The sequence below is a fragment of the Lucilia sericata genome, unplaced genomic scaffold (assembly GCF_015586225.1).
Source record: "Lucilia sericata isolate MDLA Ls3-8-SP2 unplaced genomic scaffold, ASM1558622v1 Contig003896F_arrow, whole genome shotgun sequence".
Lineage (NCBI taxonomy): Eukaryota > Metazoa > Arthropoda > Insecta > Diptera > Calliphoridae > Lucilia > Lucilia sericata.
In genome coordinates, this window is record NW_023997069.1 from 5,239 (window position 1) to 26,536 (window position 21,298).

At 31.0% G+C, this 21,298-nt stretch overlaps 2 pseudogenes; one reads left to right on the plus strand and one right to left on the minus strand.

The window, feature by feature from the left end:
* Nucleotides 1-217: 217 nt before the first annotated feature.
* On the plus strand, nucleotides 218-1,671 carry LOC119615020 (annotated as a pseudogene).
* A 630-nt stretch (nucleotides 1,672-2,301) lies between these two features.
* On the minus strand, nucleotides 2,302-20,282 carry LOC119615022 (annotated as a pseudogene).
* Between the last annotated feature and the right edge of the window lie 1,016 nt (nucleotides 20,283-21,298).

The following is a 21,298-nucleotide window of genomic DNA, read 5'->3' on the forward strand; positions in this document are numbered from 1 at the left end:
CTCTAGTCTATCCTTTGTTTGTCTAGTTGATAGTTTGACTTTTTTTATTGAAAACAAAAATTAGTTTTCTGGGGATACTGGAGATGCTAGGCCCGACAGTATAGGGCCTCATTATTTTAAAGTTAGAATCTTTACTTTATTAACTTTTTGTTTCCTAACTGAAGTGAAATATTTCGTATTTTTTATATAAAAAAAACTATGTTTTCTATCTTTCCAGTTGCCTCTTGCAAAGAACGTTGGCGCAACATAAGAGCGGCCTTTGCCCGTTCCATTAACATCTATAAAACCCACAGTGGACCGAATCGTGTTAAACCCTATTATTTGCACAAAGAACTATCCTTTCTAGTTAAGCCCATGATGGAAGGACGTGATAAAAAAGATGAATATGAGGACACACAAGATGGTGCTGGTGTAGCAGGTGGTGGGGTGGTTCTGCTGCAGGCAGTGGTGTAAAAGATGAAGAAACGGGCGATGAAGAGGGTGCGGCAGGGGATGAAGATGATGAGGATGAGGCGGATGCCGAAGAAGAGGAAGATGATTATCCAGATGAAACGGCAGAAATTAAATCAGCCTTTGAGGCCTTAAATCCGGATATACACATACAGGCGGAGACTAGATATCAAAAATTATTGAGACAGAATAATAATAATAATAATCAAGATTTTGAGGCGAGCAGTATTTTTGAGCCGCATACTGAGTTTACCACCAATAGTGATGCCGAAAATGACTTCCATTTTCCGGATGATAATTTGTCACAAAGTGAAACGGAACGTAGAGTACCCACTCACCTATTACAGCAGCAACAACAGCAACAGAATGGTGTTAAAAGACCCATGCATTTGGAAACGGAAACTTTTGAAACTAAACGTGTTAAACTTTCACAATTATCTCAGGCTCACAATGAAAATGATATACGTTTCCTGGAGGCCTTACTGCCCGATATGGCTATTATGAATACTAGACAAAAAATAGTATTCAAACGAAAAATCTATCAAACTTTGGAAGAGGTTTTCGAGAATTCGAATGATTTTCCCAATATAGAGAAAATCGATAATAAAATAGAGCAATTAAACCACAATAATAGTTCGGCTCATATTCAGGCTCATTTAAATTATCCCTCTAGCCCTATATCGCCTCAAACCCAGATAAGACAAACAGTTTTAACGGTCAACTCCACCACCGCCCGCAATTTGATTAATAATATCGCCAATTTGAATGAGGCGGAGCTTCAAAAAGTTAATGGTTTCTTGCAGAACTCGTTGAGGAATCATCACAATCAATCACGTCTAGCTAATGTTAGTAACGGTCCCAGCAGTGCTGCCGCCAAACTAATGTCTTCTACTCCCAAAATAACCATTACAAAGGTGACTTGTCCACCACCTGCCTCCTTAAGAAATCTAACCTTAACAAAGCCTCCTTCTCCCAGTCCTGCCACCGTTTCCACAACTATACACAATCCTGCCTCTGCGGTAATAACTTCCAATGTACATTCTACCACCTCCTCTTGCCGGGTAAAGCTTCCAATACACAAAATGGTTCTACAGCAAATCAAAACAATAACTCCCCTTGGACTCAACTGTTGCCTATAACCATTAAAGATGAAATCGAAGATGTTGATATAGTTTAAACACTTTTTTCAAAAACTAAAGCTTTTTAAAAGCTTTAAACTTTATTTGTTTTTTAAGCTTTTTCTCAAGCATTTTATTCCTTTTCAAAATCCTTTTCTAAAAAGGATTTCTTTACTCTAAACAATGGGTCCCCTTATTTCCCCTCAAAATCTGCCTGTTTTACTTAATTAACATGACTTACTTAATTTATCCTATAAAACTTAATTTAGCTTAAGTTAAAGCTTAAGTTAAGTTTCCCTTTTTATGTTATTTTATTAAACTTTATAAACTTAAAACTTTTAAAGAATAATCTTTTAATGTAATTTTATTCTTTTTTATTGTCCTTTTTTATAAGTACTTAATTTAAGTATGTTTTATACAATAAGTGAAATTAATTAAATTAACAAATTTTTCTTTTGTTTGTTGTGTTTTATGCTGTAAAAGTTTTATTAATATATATATTTTTTATATAGAATTTAAGACAAATAAATAATAAAATTTTAAGGTTTTTTAACAAAAAAAATTGTTACAAAAAGCATTTTCATTACAAAAGAAATGGGTAAGTTAAAAAACAGATACAATGGACTACACTATAGACTAAATTCGTTTTCAGAAATTTAATAAAATAGTGGACCTGGCACATTTCTGAATTCATTCTCGGATTCAGCATAGGTTAAGTTTGGAATACAAAATTTTAGTCACTTTCGACCTAAGGTACCGAAATAGCATAAAATGCTCAAAAAAAAAATTGTCGGGAATTTTGATGAAATATAGTTCATTCTGAGTCCATTTTCGGATTCAGCATGGGATTTTGGAAAGGAAAGGTCAGTTTCCAGCCACATCTGGCCAACAGGTTCCGAGTTTAAAGCTAACAAAAAAATTAATTAGAAATTTTGACCTATAATTGGTTCTAGGTCTAACATTCTTCAAAATTTATAAAATTTTTTTACTTTTGCTTCAAACTCGGAAACTACTGGCCGGATGTGGCTGGAAACTCACCTTTCTGGTAAATTTCCATGCTGAATCCGAAAATGAACTCAGAATGGACCTGGGACCTATATTTCATCAAAATTCCCGAAAATTTTTTAATTTGGACAATTAATGCTATAACTTGTGGATTTTGAGGACGAGAACTGCTAAATTTTTACATTTGAAATTAGAACTTACACTGAATCCGAAAATGGTTTCAGAATTGGGCTAGGTCCAATATTTCATCAAAATTTGAGAACAAACATTTTGAACCAATTTTCCCACGAAATTCCATTTTGCCGCATAATTTTTCCAAATATCCTCAATGATGGTTCTTGTCTTGACTAATTTTAAATTACTAGCCTAGACTAGAACCGCAGAATTGAGCAAAAGTCGTATGTAAAATTAAATTTCGTGGGAAAATTGTTCTGAATTTTCTTTCAGATATATGGATGAAATATTGGACCTAGCTCAATTCTGAATTCACTTTCGGATTCAGCATAGGGTTGAGTTTGAAATACAAAATATTAGTAACTCTCGACCTCAAGGTACCCAGAAAATAGCAAAAATGCTCAAAATAAAAAATAGTCGGGAATTTTGATGAAATATTGGTCCTAGGTCCATTCTGAGTCCATTTTCGGATTCAGCATGGGATTTTACCAGAAAGGTCAGTTTCCAGCCACATCCGGCCAATAGGTTCCGAGTTTAAAGCTAACAAAAAAATTAATTAGAAATTTTGACCTATTATTAGTCCTAGGTCCAACATTCATCAAAATTTCTAAAATTTTTTAGTTTTGCTTCAAACTCGGAAACTACTGGCCGAACTGGCTGGAAAGTGACCATTCTAGTAAAATCGCATGCTGAATCCGAAAATGAACTCAGAATGGACCTACGACCTATATTTCATCAAAATTCCCGAAAATTTTTTAATTTGGACAATTAATGCTATTACTTGGGATTTTGAGGACGAGAAGTGCTAAAATTCTACACATGAAATTAGAACTTACGCTGAATCCGAAAATGGTTTCAGAATTGAGCTAGGTCCATATTTCATCAAAATTTCTGAAAACATTTTGAACCAATTTTCCCACGAAATTGAATTTTACATACGATTTTGCTCAGTTTTGCGGTTCTAGTCTAGGCTTAAGTATTAATATTAGTCAAGACAAGAACCGTCATTTATAGAGGAAATTTAGAAAAATTATGCGTCAAAATGGAATTTCGTGGAAAAATTGGTTCAAATGTTTGTTCAGAAATTTTGATGAAATATTGGACCTGGCTCAATTCTAAAACCATTTTCGGATTCAGCGTAAGTTCTATTTGCAAATGAAAATTTTAGCAGTTCTCGTCCTCAAAATCCCAAGTAATAGCATTAAATGTCCAATCAAAAAATTTCCGGGAATTTTGATGAAATATTGGTCCTAGGTCCATTCTGAGTCCATTTTCGGATTCAGCGTGGGATTTTACCAGAAAGGTGAGTTTCCAGCCACATCCGGCCAATAGGTTCCGAGTTTAAAGCTAACAAAAAAATAAATTAGAAATTTTGACCTATATTGGTTCTAGGTCCAACATTCATCAAAATTTATAAAAAATTTTAGTTTTGCTTCAAACTCGGAAACTACTGGCCGAATCTGGCTGGAAGCTGACCTTTCTGGTAAATTCCCATGCTGAATCCGAAAATGGACTCAGAATGGACCTAGGACCTATATTTCATCAAAATTCCCGGAAATTTTTTGATTTGGACATTTAATGCTATTACTTGGGGATTTTGAGGACGAGAACTGCTAAAATTTTACATTTGCAATAGAACTTACGCTGAATCCGAAAATGGTTTTAGAATTGAGCCAGGTCCAATATTTCATCAAAATTTCTGAACAAACATTTTGAACCAATTTTTCCACGAAATTCCATTTTGACGCATAATTTTTCTAAATTTCCTCTATAAATGACGGTTCTTGTCTTGACTAATATTAATACTTACTAGCCTAGACTAGAACCGCAAAACTGAGCAAAAATCGTATGTAAAATTAAATTTCGTGGGAAAATTGGTTCAAAATGTTTCAGAAATTTTGATGAAATATTGGACCTAGCTCAATTCTGAAACCATTTTCGGATTCAGCGTAAGTTCTAATTTCATGTGTAGAATTTTAGCACTTCTCGTCCTCAAAATCCCCAAGTAATAGCATTAATTGTCCAAATTAAAAAATTTTCGGGAATTTTGATGAAATATAGGTCGTAGGTCCATTCTGAGTTCATTTTCGGATTCAGCATGCGATTTTACTAGAATGGTCACTTTCCAGCCAGTTTCGGCCAGTAGTTTCCGAGTTTGAAGCAAAACTAAAAAAATTTTAGAAATTTTGATGAATGTTGGACCTAGGACTAATAATAGGTCAAAATTTCTAATTAATTTTTTGTTAGCTTTAAACTCGGAACCTATTGGCCGGATGTGGCTGGAAACTGACCTTTCTGGTAAAATCCCATGCTGAATCCGAAAATGGACTCAGAATGGACCTAGGACCAATATTTCATCAAAATTCCCGACTATTTTTTATTTTGAGCATTTTATGCTATTTTCTGGGTAGCTTGAGGTCGAGAGTTACTAATATTTTGTATTTCAAACTCAACCCTATGCTGAATCCGAAAGTGAATTCAGAATTGAGCTAGGTCCAATATTTCATCCATATATCTGAAAGAAAATTCAGAACAATTTTCCCACGAAATTTAATTTTACATACGACTTTTGCTCAATTCTGCGGTTCTAGTCTAGGCTAGTAAGTATTAAAATTAGTCAAGACAAGAACCATCATTGAGGATATTTGGAAAAATTATGCGGCAAAATGGAATTTCGTGGGAAAATTGGTTCAAAATGTTTGTTCTCAAATTTTGATGAAATATTGGACCTAGCCCAATTCTGAAACCATTTTCGGATTCAGTGTAAGTTCTAATTTCAATGTAAAATTTAGCAGTTCTCGTCCTCAAAATCCACAAGTTATAGCATTAATTGTCCAAATTAAAAAATTTTCGGGAATTTTGATGAAATATAGGTCCCAGGTCCATTCTGAGTTCATTTTCGGATTCAGCATGGAAATTTACCAGAAAGGTGAGTTTCCAGCCACATCCGGCCAGTAGTTTCCGAGTTTGAAGCAAAAGTAAAAAAATTTTATAAATTTTGAAGAATGTTAGACCTAGACCCAATTATAGGTCAAAATTTCTAATTAATTTTTTTGTTAGCTTTAAACTCGGAACCTGTTGCCAGATTGTGGCTGGAAACTGACCTTTCCTTTCCAAAAATCCCATGCTGAATCCGAAAATGACTCAGCAATGAACTATATATTTCATCAAAATTCCCGACAATTTTTTATTTTGAGCATTTTATGCTATTTTCTGGGTACCTTTAGGTCGAAAGTGACTAAAATTTGTATCCAAACTTAACCCTATGCTGAATCCGAGAATGAATTCAGAAATGTGCCAGGTCCACTATTTTATTTAAATTTCTGAAAACGAATTTAGTCTATAGTGTAGTCCATTGTATCTGTTTTTTAACTTCCCATTTCTTTGTAATGAAAATGCTTTTTGTAACAATTTTTTTGTTAAAAACCTTAAAATTTTATTATTTATTTGTCTTAAATTCTATATAAAAAATATATATAATATTAATAAAACCTTTACAGCATAAAACACAACAAACAAAAGAAAAATTTGTTAATTTAATTAATTTCACTTATTGTATAAAACATACTTAAATTAAGTACTTATAAAAAAAGGACAATAAAAAAGAATAAAATTACACATTAAAAGATTATTCTTTAAAAGTTTTAAGTTTATAAAGTTAATAAAATAACATAAAAGGGAAACTTAACTTAAGCTTTAACTTAAGCTAAAATTAAGTTTTATAGGATAAATTAAGTAAGTCATGTTAATTAAGTAAAACAGGCAGATTTGAGGGAAATAAGGGGACCCATTGTTTAGAGTAAAGAAATCCTTTTTAGAAAAGGATTTTGAAAAGGAATAAAATGCTTGAGAAAAAGCTTAAAAAGTAACAAATAAAGTTTAAAGCTTTTAAAAAGCTTTAGTTTTTGAAAAAAGTGTTTAAAACTATATCAACATCTTCGATTTCATCTTTAATGGTTATAGGCAACAGTTGAGTCCAAGGGGAGTTATTGTTTGATTTGCTGTAGAACCATTTTGTGTATTGGGAAGCTTTACCCGGCAAAGAGGAGGTGGTAGAATGTACATTGGAAGTTATTACCGCAGAGCAGGATTGTGTATAGTTGTGGAAACGGTGGCAGGACTGGGAGAAGGAGGCTTGTTAAGGTTAGATTTCTTAAGGAGGCAGGTGGTGGACAAGTCACCTTTGTAATGGTTATTTTGGGGAGTAGAAGACATTAGTTTGGCGGCAGCACTGCTGGGAACCGTTACTAACATTAGCTAGAACGTGATTGATTGTGATGATCCTCAACGAGTTCTGCAAGAACCATTAACTTTTTGAAGCTCCGCCTCATTCAAATTGGCGATATTATTAATCAAATTGCGGGCGGTGGTGGAGTTGACCGTTTCAAACTGTTTGTCTTATCTGGTTTGAGGCGATATAGGGCTAGAGGGATAATTTAAATGAGCCTGAATATGAGCCGAACTATTATTGTGGTTTAATTGCTCTATTTATTATCGATTTTCTCTATATTGGGAAAATCATTCGAATTCTCGAAAACCTCTTCCAAAGTTTGATAGATTTTTCGTTTGATACTATTTTTGTCTAGTATTCATACTAGCCATATCGGGCAGTAAGGCCTCCAGGAAACGTATATCATTTTCATTGTGAGCCTGAGATAATTGTGAAAGTTTAACACGTTTAGTTTCAAAAGTTTCCGTTTCCAAATGCATGGGTCTTTTAACACCATTCTGTTGCTGTTGTTGCTGCTGTAATAGGTGAGTGGGTACTCTACGTTCCGTTTCACTTTGTGACAAATTATCATCCGGAAAATGGAACTCATTTTCGGCATCACTATTGGTGGTAAACTCAGTATGCGGCTCAAAAATACTGCTCGCCTCAAAATCTTGATTATTATTATTATTATTCTGTCTCAATAATTTTGATATCTAGTCTCCGCCTGTATGTGTATATCCGGATTTAAGGCCTCAAAGGCTGATTTAATTTCTGCCGTTTCATCTGGATAATCATCTTCCTCTTCTTCGGCATCCGCCTCATCCTCATCATCTTCATCCCCTGCCGCACCCTCTTCATCGCCCGTTTCTTCATCTTTTACACCACTGCCTGCAGCAGAACCACCCCCACCACCTGCTACACCAGCACCATCTTGTGTGTCTCATATTCATCTTTTTTATCACGTCCTTCCATCATGGGCTTAACTAGAAAGGATAGTTCTTTGTGCAAATAATAGGGTTAACACGATTCGGTCCACTGTGGGTTTTATAGATGTTAATGGAACGGGCAAAGGCCGCTCTTATGTTGCGCCAACGTTCTTTGCAAGAGGCAACTGGAAAGAATAGAAAACATAGTTTTTTTTATAAAAAAATACGAAATATTTCACTTCAGTTAGGAAACAAAAAGTTAATAAAGTAAAGATTCTAACTTTAAAATAATGAGGCCCTATACTGTCGGGCCTAGCATCTCCAGTATCCCCAGAAAACTAATTTTTGTTTTCAATAAAAAAAGTCAAACTATCAACTAGACAAAGGACTAGACTAGAGACTAGACTAGAGACTAGAATAGAGACTAGACTAGAGACTAGTATAGAGACAAGAATAGGCACTAAGCTAAAGGCTAGACTGGAGTAAAGACTAGACTAGGGACAGAATATAGAATAGACTAGAGAATAGACCAATATGTAGACTATACACTGGACTACAGACTAGACTATAGATTAGACTATAGAATAGACAATAGATTAGACTATAGAATAGACTATAGAGAAGACTATAGCCTAGTCTATAGACTAGACTATAGACTACTTTATAGACTAGACTATAGACTAGACTATAGACTAGACTATAGACTAGACTATAGACTAGACTAAGACTAGACTATAGACTAGACTATAGACTAGACTATAGACTAGACTATAGACTAGACTATAGACTAGACTAAAGACTAGACTATAGACTAGACTATAGACTACTAGACTATAGACTAGACTATAGACTAGACTATAGACTAGACTTAGACTATAGACTAGACTATAGACTAGACTATAGACTAGACTATAGACCTAGACTATAGACTAGACTATAGACTAGACTATAGACTAGACTATAGACTAGACTATAGACTAGACTATAGACTAGACATAGACTAGACTATAGACGAGACTATAGACTAGACTATAGACTAGACTATAGACTAGACTATAGACTAGACTATAGACTAGACTATAGACTAGACTATAGACTAGACTATAGACTAGACTATAGACTAGACTATAGACTAGAACTATAGACTAGACTATAGACTAGACTATAGACTAGACTATAGACTAGACATAGACTAGACTATAGACTAGACTATAGACTAGACTATAGACTAGACTATAGACTAGACTATAGACTAGACTATAGACTAGACTATAGACTAGACTATAGACTAGACTATAACTAGACTATAGACTAGACTATAGACTAGACTATAGACTAGACTATAGACTAGACTATAGACTAGACTATAGACTAGACTATAGACTAGACTATAGACTAGACTATAGACTAGACTATAGACTAGACTATAGACTAGACTATAGACTAGACTATAGACTAGACTATAGACTAGACTATAGACTAGACCATAAACTAGACTATAGACTAGACTATAGACTAGACTATAGACTAGACTATAGACTAGACTATAGACTAGACTATAGACTAGACTATAGACTAGACTATAGACTAGACTATAGACTAGACTATAGACTAGACTATAGACTAGACTATAGACTAGACTATAGACTAGACTATAGACTAGACTATAGACTAGACTATAGACTAGACTATAGACTAGACTATAGACTAGACTATAGACTAGACTATAGACTAGACTATAGACGACTATAGACTAGACTATAGACTAGACTATAGACTAGACTATAGACTAGACTATAGACTAGACTATAGACTAGACTATAGACTAGACTATAGACTAGACTATAGACTAGACTATAGACTAGACTATAGACTAGACTGTAGACTAGACTACAGACTAGACTATAGACTAGACTATAGACTAGACTATATACTAGACTATAGACTAGACTACAGACTAGACCACAGGCTAGGCTAAGGACTAGACTATAGACTGGACTAGACTATAGACTAGACTATAGACTAGTCTATAGACTAGACTATAGACTAGACTAGACTAGACTAGACTAGACTAGACTAGACTAGACTAGACTAGACTAGACTAGACTGTAGACTAGACTAGACTAGACAAGACTAGACTAGACTAGACTAGACTAGACTAGACTAGACTAGACTAGACTAGACTAGACTAGACTAGACTAGACTAGACTAGACTAGACTAGACTAGACTATAGACTAGACTATAGACTAGACTAGACTATAGACTAGACTAGACTAGACTAGACTAGACTAGACTAGACTATAGACTATAGACTATAGACTATAGACTATAGACTATAGACTATAGACTATAGACTATAGACTATAGACTATAGACTAGACTAGACTAGACTATAGACTATAGACTATAGACTATAGACTATAGACTATAGACTATAGACTATAGACAATAGACTATAGACTAGACTAGACTGTAGACTAGACTATAGACTAGACTATAGACTATACTGTAGACTAGACTATAGACTAGACTATAGACTAGACTATAGACTAGACTATAGACTAGACTATAGACTAGACTATAGACTAGACTATATACTAGACTATAGACTAGACTACAGACTAGACTATAGACTAGACTATATACTAGACTATAGACTAGACTACAGACTAGACCACAGGCTAGGCTAAGGACTAGACTATAGACTGGACTAGACTATAGACTAGACTATAGACTAGTCTATAGACTAGACTATAGACTAGACTAGACTAGACTAGACTAGACTGTAGACTAGACAAGACTAGACTAGACTATAGACTATAGACTATAGACTATAGACTATAGACTATAGACTATAGACTATAGACTATAGACTATAGACTATAGACTATAGACTATAGACTATAGACAATAGACTATAGACTAGACTAGACTAGACTGTAGACTAGACTATAGACTAGACTATAGACTATACTGTAGACTAGACTATAGACTAGACTGTAGACTAGACTATAGACTAGACTATAGACTAGACTATAGACTAGACTATATACTAGACTATAGACTAGACTACAGACTAGACCACAGGCTAGGCTAAGGACTAGACTATAGACTGGACTAGACTATAGACTAGACTATAGACTAGTCTATAGACTAGACTATAGACTAGACTAGACTAGACTAGACTAGACTGTAGACTAGACAAGACTAGACTAGACTAGACTAGACTATAGACTAGACTATAGACTAGACTATAGACTAGACTATAGACTAAACTATAGACTAGACTATAGACTAGACTATAGACTAGACCTTAGACTAGACTATAGACTAGACAATAGACTAGACTATAGACTAGACTATAGACTATACTGTAGACTAGACTATAGACTATAGACTATAGACTAGACTAGACTATAGACTATAGACTATAGACTATAGACTATAGACTATAGACTATAGACTATAGACAATAGACTATAGACTAGACTAGACTAGACTAGACTGTAGACTAGACTATAGACTAGACTATAGACTATACTGTAGACTAGACTATAGACTAGACTATAGACTAGACTATAGACTAGACTATAGACTAGACTATAGACTAAACTATAGACTAGACTATAGACTAGACTATAGACTAGACCTTAGACTAGACTATAGACTAGACAATAGACTAGACTATAGACTAGACTATAGACTAGACTATAGACTAGGCTATAGACTAAACTATAGACTAGGCTATTGACTAGACTATAGACTAGACTATAGACTAGACTATAGACTAGACTATAGACTAGACTATAGACTAGACTATAGACTAGACTATAGACTAGACTATAGACTAGACTAGATTAGACTATAGTCTAGACTATAGACTAGACCATTGACTAGACTATAGACTACAGTATACTCTAACTATATACTAAACTATAGACTAGACTATAGATTTGCCTATAAACTGAACTATAGACAAGACTATGGGCTAGACTATAAACTAGACTCTATACTAGACTATAGACAAGACTCTATGTACTATAGACTAAAAAAAGTACTAAAGTAATGAATTGTCCATGCCTGGTTGTTTTTATACAAAAAAATTAAAAGACAAACAAACGCACAGCTCTTTTTTATTGAACAATACATTTGAAAAAAGCCAAAACAAATGATTGCACTCTCTTAATGAAAAGAGAAAATACAAATACTCCTCACTCGCCATCTCTTAAATAATTAGCAACAGGTTTTTTCTGCTAGTAAAAACACACAACAAAAAAAATAATAACAAGCAATTACTCTCTTTAAATTGTAAGTGTGAATCATTATCACTTGGAGAAACAAGTACAGACAGATGAAAAATAAAATAGAAAAATATTTTTGAAATAGAATAAAAATAAATATATAAAAAAATATTATTTTTATTACAAAAGATCATCATTTGTATTTTCCTTGGGATTTTTTTCAAAAACACAGAAGAGAGTGTGAGATTTTAATTATTAAAGTGTTACAATTGTTTACGTTTTTTTTTCATCTCTTACAAATCGCTCTCTTTTTAAATTAGTGCGTCACAGCCATGGATAATTCAAATTTTTATTGTCTAAACAAAAACAGTAAAAAATGTAAAATATTCTAGAGAAAACACATCTATGATCACTTTTACTTTCCACCAATAATCGAGCTTTTAAATGAAAGCCCATTTTCTGAGGAGACTAGAGGCACTAGGTCAAAACGTGACTAAATCGGGGGTTTTCAGTAAGAATATAGATTAATCACTAGTCTAGACTATATACTAGACCATAGACAATAGACTGTATAATAGACTAGACTATAAACGAGTCTAGACTAGACTATAGACTAGACTATAGACTAGACTATAGACTAGACTATAGACTAGACTATAGACTAGACTATAGCCTAGACTATAGACTAGACTATAGACTAGACTATAGACTAGACTATAGACTAGACTATAGACTAGACTATAGACTAGACTATAGACTAGACTATAGACTAGACTATAGACTAGACTATACTAGACTATAGACTAGACTATAGACTAGACTATAGACTAGACTATTGACTAGACTATAGACTAGACTATAGACTAGACTATAGACTAGACTATAGACTAGACTATAGACTAGACTATAGACTAGACTATAGACTAGACTATAGACTAGACTATAGACTAGACTATAGACTAGACTATAGACTAGACTATAGACTAGACTATAGACTAGACTATAGACTAGACTATAGACTAGACTATAGACTAGACTATAGACTAGACTATAGACTAGACTATAGACTAGACTATAGACTAGACTATAGACTAGACTATAGACTAGACTATAGACTAGACTATAGACTAGACTAAGTAACTAGACTATAGACTAGACTATAGACTCGACTATAGACTAGAAAGACTATAGACTAGACTATAGACTAGACTAATAGACTAGAACTATAGACTAGACTATAGACTAGACTATAGACTAGACTATAGACTAGACTATAGACTAGACTATAGACTAGACTATAGACTAGACTATAGACTAGACTATAGACTAGACTATAGACTAGACTATAGACTAGACTATAGACTAGACTATAGACTAGACTATAGACTAGACTATAGACTAGACTATAGACTAGACTATAGACTAGACTATAGACTAGACTATAGACTAGACTCTAGAGGACTAGACTATAGAATAACTATAGACTAGACTATAGACTAGACTATAGACTAGACTATAGACTAGACTATAGACTAGACTATAGACTAGACTATAGACTAGACTATAGTACTAGACTATAGACTAGACTAGTAGACTAGACTATAGACTAGACTATAGACTAGACTATAGACTAGACTATAGACTAGGAACATACGACTAGACTATAGACTAGACTATAGACTAGACTATACTAGACTATAGACTAGACTATAGACTAGACTATAGACTAGACTATAGACTAGACTATAGACTAGACTATAGACTAGACTATAGACTAGACTATAGACTAGACTATAGACTAGACTATAGACTAGACTATAGACTAGACTAGACTAGACTATAGACTAGACTATAGACTAGACTATAGACTAGACTATAGACTAGACTATAGACTAGACTATAGACTAGACTATAGACTAGACTATAGACTAGACTATAGACTAGACTATAGACTAGACTATAGACTAGACTATAGACTAGACTATAGACTAGACTATAGACTAGACTATACTAGACTATATACTAGACTATAGACTAGACTATAGACTAGACTATAGACTAGACTATAGACTAGACTATAGACTAGACTATAGACTAGACATAGACTAGACTATAGACTAGACTATAGACTAGACTATAGACTAGACTATAGACTAGACTATAGACTAGACTATAGACTAGACTATAGACTAGACTATAGACTAGACTAGACTACTAGACTATAGGCTTACACCTAGACTAGACTATAGACTAGACTATAGACTAGACTATAGACTAGACTATAGACTAGACTATAGACTAGACTATAGACTACACTATAGACTAGACTATAGACTAGACTATAGACTAGACTATAGACTAGACTATAGACTAGACTATAGACTAGACTATAGACTAGACTATAGACTAGACTATAGACTAGACTATAGACTAGACTATAGACTAGACTATGACTAGACTATACACTAGACTATAGACTAAACTATAGACTAGACTATAGACTAGACTATACACTAGACTATAGACTAGACTATACACTAGACTATAGACTAGACTATACACTAGACTATACACTAGACTAGACTATAGACTAGACTATAGACTAGACTATAGACTAGACTATAGACTAGACTATTAGACTAGACTATAGACTAGACTATAGACTAGACTAGACTATAGACTAGACTATAGACTAGACTATAGACAAGTCTCCAGATTATATATATATATAGTCCAGACTTTATACTACACTATAGCTCCGACTATTTTCTGACGACTTGGCAATAGTCCTGACTATAAACTGAATTATAGACTAGAAACTTGACTATAGACTAGAATATTGTCCAGACTATAGACTAAATTATAATCTAGACTATAGACTGACTATAGTCCAGGCTACAGACTAGACTATATTCCAGACTATAGACTAGGCTATTGTCCAGGCCAGACTATAGACATGTTTATAGTCCAGTCTAATCCCTCTAGCCTAGTTTGGTTAGAGCGTCGATTATAGTATGGTATTTAATCTAATAAATAGTCAAATCTAGTAAATATTTTATGGTTTAATGTACAATAGTACTGAATTTTCCATCCCTGCTATATGTGCTCTAAAACTGATAAGAGCAGTAATAATAATGAGTTTCTTTTAATATTTTTGTTGTATTTTAAATATTACTGTGGGATTTTTAGGTTTTTTTTTCTTATAGGAAAAAAGGGGTGTTGAAGAGAAGATAATAAGAAATGTGTTTATTTATTTTTTTTTTTTTTTTTTTCTTAACAAACTTACCTGAATCATTACATTCTCTGGCAATTTTACACCATGATTTATCTAATATATGCTTTTTGGCATAATTATGATGATTACGATCATACATCCAGGGACATTTGCGTACCAGACGACATAATTTTGCATTGGCCTGGTAGGCAATGGTGCGCTGTTCCGCAGCAGCATCGGCTATTAAAACTGGCAAAGCATTGGCGGAGGCAGCAGCAGCAGCAGCTGCTGCTGTTGTTGTTGTATTGCTATTGCTGCCTGTTGCTGGTACGGCTGTGTTACTATTTTGTAATACTGCTGCTGTTGTGGTGGAATTGTTTGAGGTGGAAGTTGTTGGGGTTTCGTTGTTGTTATTGTTGGAGGGATCTCGTTTGGGTGGCATTTTTGTGTTTGTTTTTCTCTTTTCCTGTTTGTTTAAGAGTTCTTTTTAAGTATTTTGCTCTTTTTTGTTGTTCTCGTGGTATCACAGTTTTTGTGTGGGATTTTTATTAAGTAGAGTTTGTGTTTTTAAGATTAAAGTTCAGTTTTTAGAGTTTTTTTGTAACTTTTTTTTAAATTTACATGTTTATTAGAAAATTTGTTTATATTTTAAGTAAATTTCTGTAAAATATAAAAATAATTTTATTAATAAAAATCTAGCTTTTTAAACTAAATAGAATATTAAAAAAATCTTTAGAAAAAAAGTTTCGTTAAGTTTTTTTCATAAACCCGATTAAGAAATTTAAATGTTTAAAGCAAAATTTTGTTTAAAACAGGTTTCGTTAAAGAATATGAAGTTTCGTTAAGTTTTTTTATATGATTAAATTTTAAAATTTTTGATTATATTAAACATTACTGTAACAAATTAAAACAAATATGGCGGAAATTCTTGCAAAAGTGTTTTGTTAAGGTAAAAAATGTTTCGTTAAGTTTTTTATATAGTTCAAACTCAATAACTTCTCCATAGAAGCATAGAAGTTAATCATAGCTTAAAACATGAATATTTTTTTTTTTTTTCATAAAATGTTTTTCTTTAAAAAATAAAGTTTCGTTAAGTTTTTTAAATTGTCCAATTGCCAAAAATTTACTTTATTTGTATTTTAAATTGCTAAATTAAACGAATTTATAAAATTTTTGCTGAAAATATGTTTCGTTAAGAAAATAAAGTTTCGTTAAGTTTTTTATTTCGTCCTATTAGCAAAAGTTTTCTTGATTTATGTATAAAATTACTCAGACTACAAGAATGTATAACAATTTTATCAAAAATGTTTCGTTAAGAAAATAAAGTTTCGTTAAGTTTTTTAAATAGTCTAATATTCAAAGTTTATCTTGATTTGAGCATAATATTTCATAAATTAACGAAATTCGCAAAATCATTTCTTCAAAAATGTTTCGTAAAGAAAATAAAGTTTCGTTAAGTTTTTTTAAATAGACCAATTTTCAAAATTTTGTTTGATTTGTGTATAATATTTCATAAGCTAACGAAATTCACAAAAAATTTTCTTCAAAAATATTTCGTTAAGAAAATAAAGTTTCGTTAAGTTTTTTAAATTGTACAATTTTCAAAATTTTTCTCGATTTGTATATAAAATTATCTAAAGTAAACAAATGTAGCAAAGTTTATTTAAAAAAATGTTTCGTTAAGAAAATAATGTTTCGTTAAGTTTTATAAATCTACCAAATTTTGAAATTTTTATTGATTTCTATATAAAATTTCTTAAGCTAGATGAATATAACAAAAACTCTTTTGTAAAATGTTTCTTTTAAAAAAATAAAGTTTCGTTAAGTTTTTTAAATTGTTCAAATTCCAAATCTTTTCAAGTTTTAAAAGGTATTTATGAATATTTAAGAAATATAATATCTTTTCTTTTAAATTTCATTAAATTTGAAAATTAAAGTTTCGTTAAGTGCACTTTTTCTATTAATTTTTATTTTTTGCATTTTTTCTAATTTTATATTAATTTATTTGATTTTTTATTCATTTTTATTTAATTTTAATCTTTATTTTTAACTTGTTTAAAATTCTTAGAATTTTTATAATTTTATTTTAAATTTTATTTATCACACGTGTTTTTATTACGTTTTTTTCAATCAAACGCTGTTATCACACTCCAACATTTACCAAATAATGCACGAAGCAACATGTTTTGGTTACGTTTTCGTTTATTTTTTTCTTTTGTTTACATTTTACTCATACACGAACAATATTGTCTGTTTGTTGTTGTTATGTATATCTTTTATCATCATTAAGTTTAACATCGCCTGATGATGATTATGTTTAAAAGATGACGAGTTTGTCTTAATGAAATAAAACGACATTATGACGAAGATATTTACATAGAAAAAATAAAAGAGAGCGAGCAACAATCGTCAAGTAATAATACTAACAACAACAACAACTGTTATAAATATTCATACACAAATTCAACTGAACTGAATATTAAACTCACCACTGTAAAGGCAGGGATGGTAATAACTGTAGTATTGTTAATTTCTTCAACTTTTTGAGTAAATACGTAAAATGCTAAAAATGATGAAATCTTTTTAGGTATTTAAAGTAATTTGTATATTTTTAAGGAATTGAAAGATTTTTCTTTAAAAAACTAATTTTAATTAAGAAAATAAAGTTTCGTTAAGTTTTTTAAATCTCCAAATTTGGAACAATTCTCTTGATTAGTTTATTAAATTACTTAAATTAAACGAAATTAACCAAAATTTCATTCGAATAACATTTCGTTAAAAAACTAAGTTTCGTTAAGTTTTTTTAATAGTCAGAATTTTAAAAATGTTCTTGATTTGTATATTATGTTAACTAAATTAAACGAATATGGCAAAACTTCTAATAAAAAATATTGCGTTAAGGAAATAAAGTTTCGTTAAGTTTTTTTTTAAGAACAAAATTTCCAAAATTTTCTGAATTTATATACTAATTAATATTTTTTAAACGTAGGCGTACAGTTTTGCTCTCTAAAACCTTTCGTTAAGAAAATAAAGTTTCGTTAAGTTTTTAAAAAGTCTAAAATTCGAAAATTTTTCTTGGTTTATATCAGAATTTAAATGTTTTAAACGAATCCATTAATATTTCTTCATTTGGATTCCTAGTTTAGAAAAAAAAGTTTCGTTAAGTTTTTCAAATTTCCAAAACTGGGAAATTTTTCTTGTTTTACATCAAAATTTAAACATTTTAAATGAATCCTTAAGTACTTTTTTGCTAACATCTTTAGTTTAGAAAATAGAGTTTCGTTAAGTTTTTAAATTTCCAAAATTGGAAAATTTCTGTGGAATTACATCAAAATCTAAGAGTTTTTAAATGAAATCTTATGTACTTTTTCTCTAACATGTTTAGTTTAGAAAAATAAAGTTTCGTTAAGTTTTTTAAAAGTCCAAAATAGAAAAAGTTTTCTAGATTTTTATTAAAATTTTGATGTTTTTATATGAACATTTTAAAAGTTTTTGCTTAAGATCTTTAGTTTAGAAAATAAAGTTTCGTTAAGTTTTTAAAATTTCCAAATTGGAAAATTTCTCTGGAATTACATCAAAATTGAAGAGTTTTAAACGAAATCTTAGTACTTTTTCACTAACATTTTTAGTTTTCAAAATAAAGTTTCGTTAAGTTTTTTTAAAAGTCCAAAATGGGTAAAAAAATTAGCTCGATCTATGTATTTTATATAAATATTGCAAATATTCTTGGTCAGAACTTTTGTTTTAGAAAATAAAGTTTCGTTAAGTTTTTTTAAATGTTCAAAATTGGAACATTTTTCTTTAAAACGAAATAAATTTTAATGGATATTGTAATAAGCAAAGAAAAGTGTTGTTGTTGTTTTAATTTCCGAAAAAAAGTTTCGTTAAGTTTGAAATTTTCCAAAATAGCAAAATTTTACTTAAATTTATTAAAAGTTTCATATTTTATGTTTAAAAGGAAATAGTTTTCTTTTAAATTGTTTATTTTCCCGAAAAAAAAAGTTTCGTTAAGTTTGTAATATTTCCAAAATTATAAAATTTTTTGATTTTGTAATGAACATGGTAGCACTTTTAAAGTTTACATGAAGTTTTTTGTTTAAATCTATTAATTTGAAAATAAAGTTTCGTTAAGTTGGAAAAATGTTCCAAATTTTCTCACAATTTTCAGACATTAAATCAAAATTTGAACTTTTCAATAGTTTACAAAGAAAGTTTTTCTTTAGAATCTTTAATTTTGAAAGTTTCGTTAAGTTTTAAAAATGTCCAAAAATAACAAAAGTTTTTCCATTTGTGATAAAAAAGTTTGTGAATAAAAGTATCTTTAGATCACAAAATTAAACAAATTTTAAGTTTTTTTTTTATACAATTTTAAATACTTCATCATTTTATTAAAATGATTCTTTAAAATAACACACACTTTTCCATCCCTGCCTTTCAAACAAAAACATCTATTACTAGCATTTGTATCTATCATACCAAATATGATAATAACACTCACTGTATTTTTCATTACACTGACATATCAACGTCGTCGTTGTTGTTGTTGTTGTTTTTATTTTACTTTTCAAAGATACACACTTTTGTACTTTTAGCTTTTTTTTTATAAAAAAAAAACTTCTTGCTTTTTTTAACAATTTGTTATTTTCTTAATCATCATACGTTGTTACGTTATAGTTGTTAATATTTTCAGTTGTTGAATGAATTGTCTAGCTATTTAGTAAATGCTCCCCCCCCTTCTTTACCACACTTTTTTGTTGTTTTTTTGCTCATTATTAAAAGATCACTATGCTCTGGTTTTGTTGTTTTGTTTTTTTCTTATTTTCCTTTACAATTACATTTTTTTACTTGTTTTACAGAAGAAACAAAAAAAAAACTAAAGATCTTTTTCTTAACACTTTACCACTTGCTTACGAATAAAATTTACACTTCTACTCCATGCGAGAGCCCAGAATTAACTAAAAATCGAAGTTGTTTTTGTTGCCTGTATTTAATAAGAAATAAAAAAAATCAAACAAAAACAAAATTATTATAACAAATACAATAATTTTTGTATAATAAACCTCGTGTAAAGCTCGTCACACTCACTCTCTCTCACACACATTCATTCACTCTTTTTCTATATATCCACTTCGTTAACACATCACTCGCTGAAATATCAATAATAAACTTACTCTTTCAAAAAAAAAGCTCTCTTTATAGAAAAAAGCCATAAAAAACTATACTCACTGATAATTTTTTTGGTTTTGTATAAATAGCAGAGCACACATGAGAGTGTGTGTGAATAATATGAATGACATCAATGCTAAAGAATACCAACCCGGGCTAAAAGTGATTGTTTCCTTCTGTTTTCTATTCGTTGTTCTTCTTTAGTTTTCTTTTATTTGTTGGTTCATTTTATTTGTCACAATGTTTAAGCTAATGTTGCTGTTTGTTTTTGGTATTGGAATACAATCATTGCTGCTGAAATGTTTTTCTATCATTGGGTGGCTATAGCTCTCATATACCAACACATGCCTACAATTTTTTCTTAAAAAAAGATCTCTCAAGAGATCAAAACCCACATTTATTTAATAAAGAGTAACCAATACATTGATTAACTATAATGGTAAAGCGGAGCTGAAAGTACAATGTTTTTAAAGAAAAAACTTTTATTAAACTTTCTTAGAAACTTCAAAAACTTGTTAAGCAAACCTGTTATATACAACCAAAATTCTATAGAAAAAAACTATTTTAAACACTTTTTAAGAAAAAAACTGTTATACAGCCGTTGAAGAAACTGTTATACACACATGTTCACACTATAAAGCAGAACTTTTCAATTGGAAAACTATAATACACAATTTTTTTCAAAGAACAAACTGTTATACACAAATTTTCTGAGAGAAAACTGTTATACTCAAATTTGTCTAAAGAGAAACTGTTATACATACTTTTTCTACAGAAAAAAACTGTTATA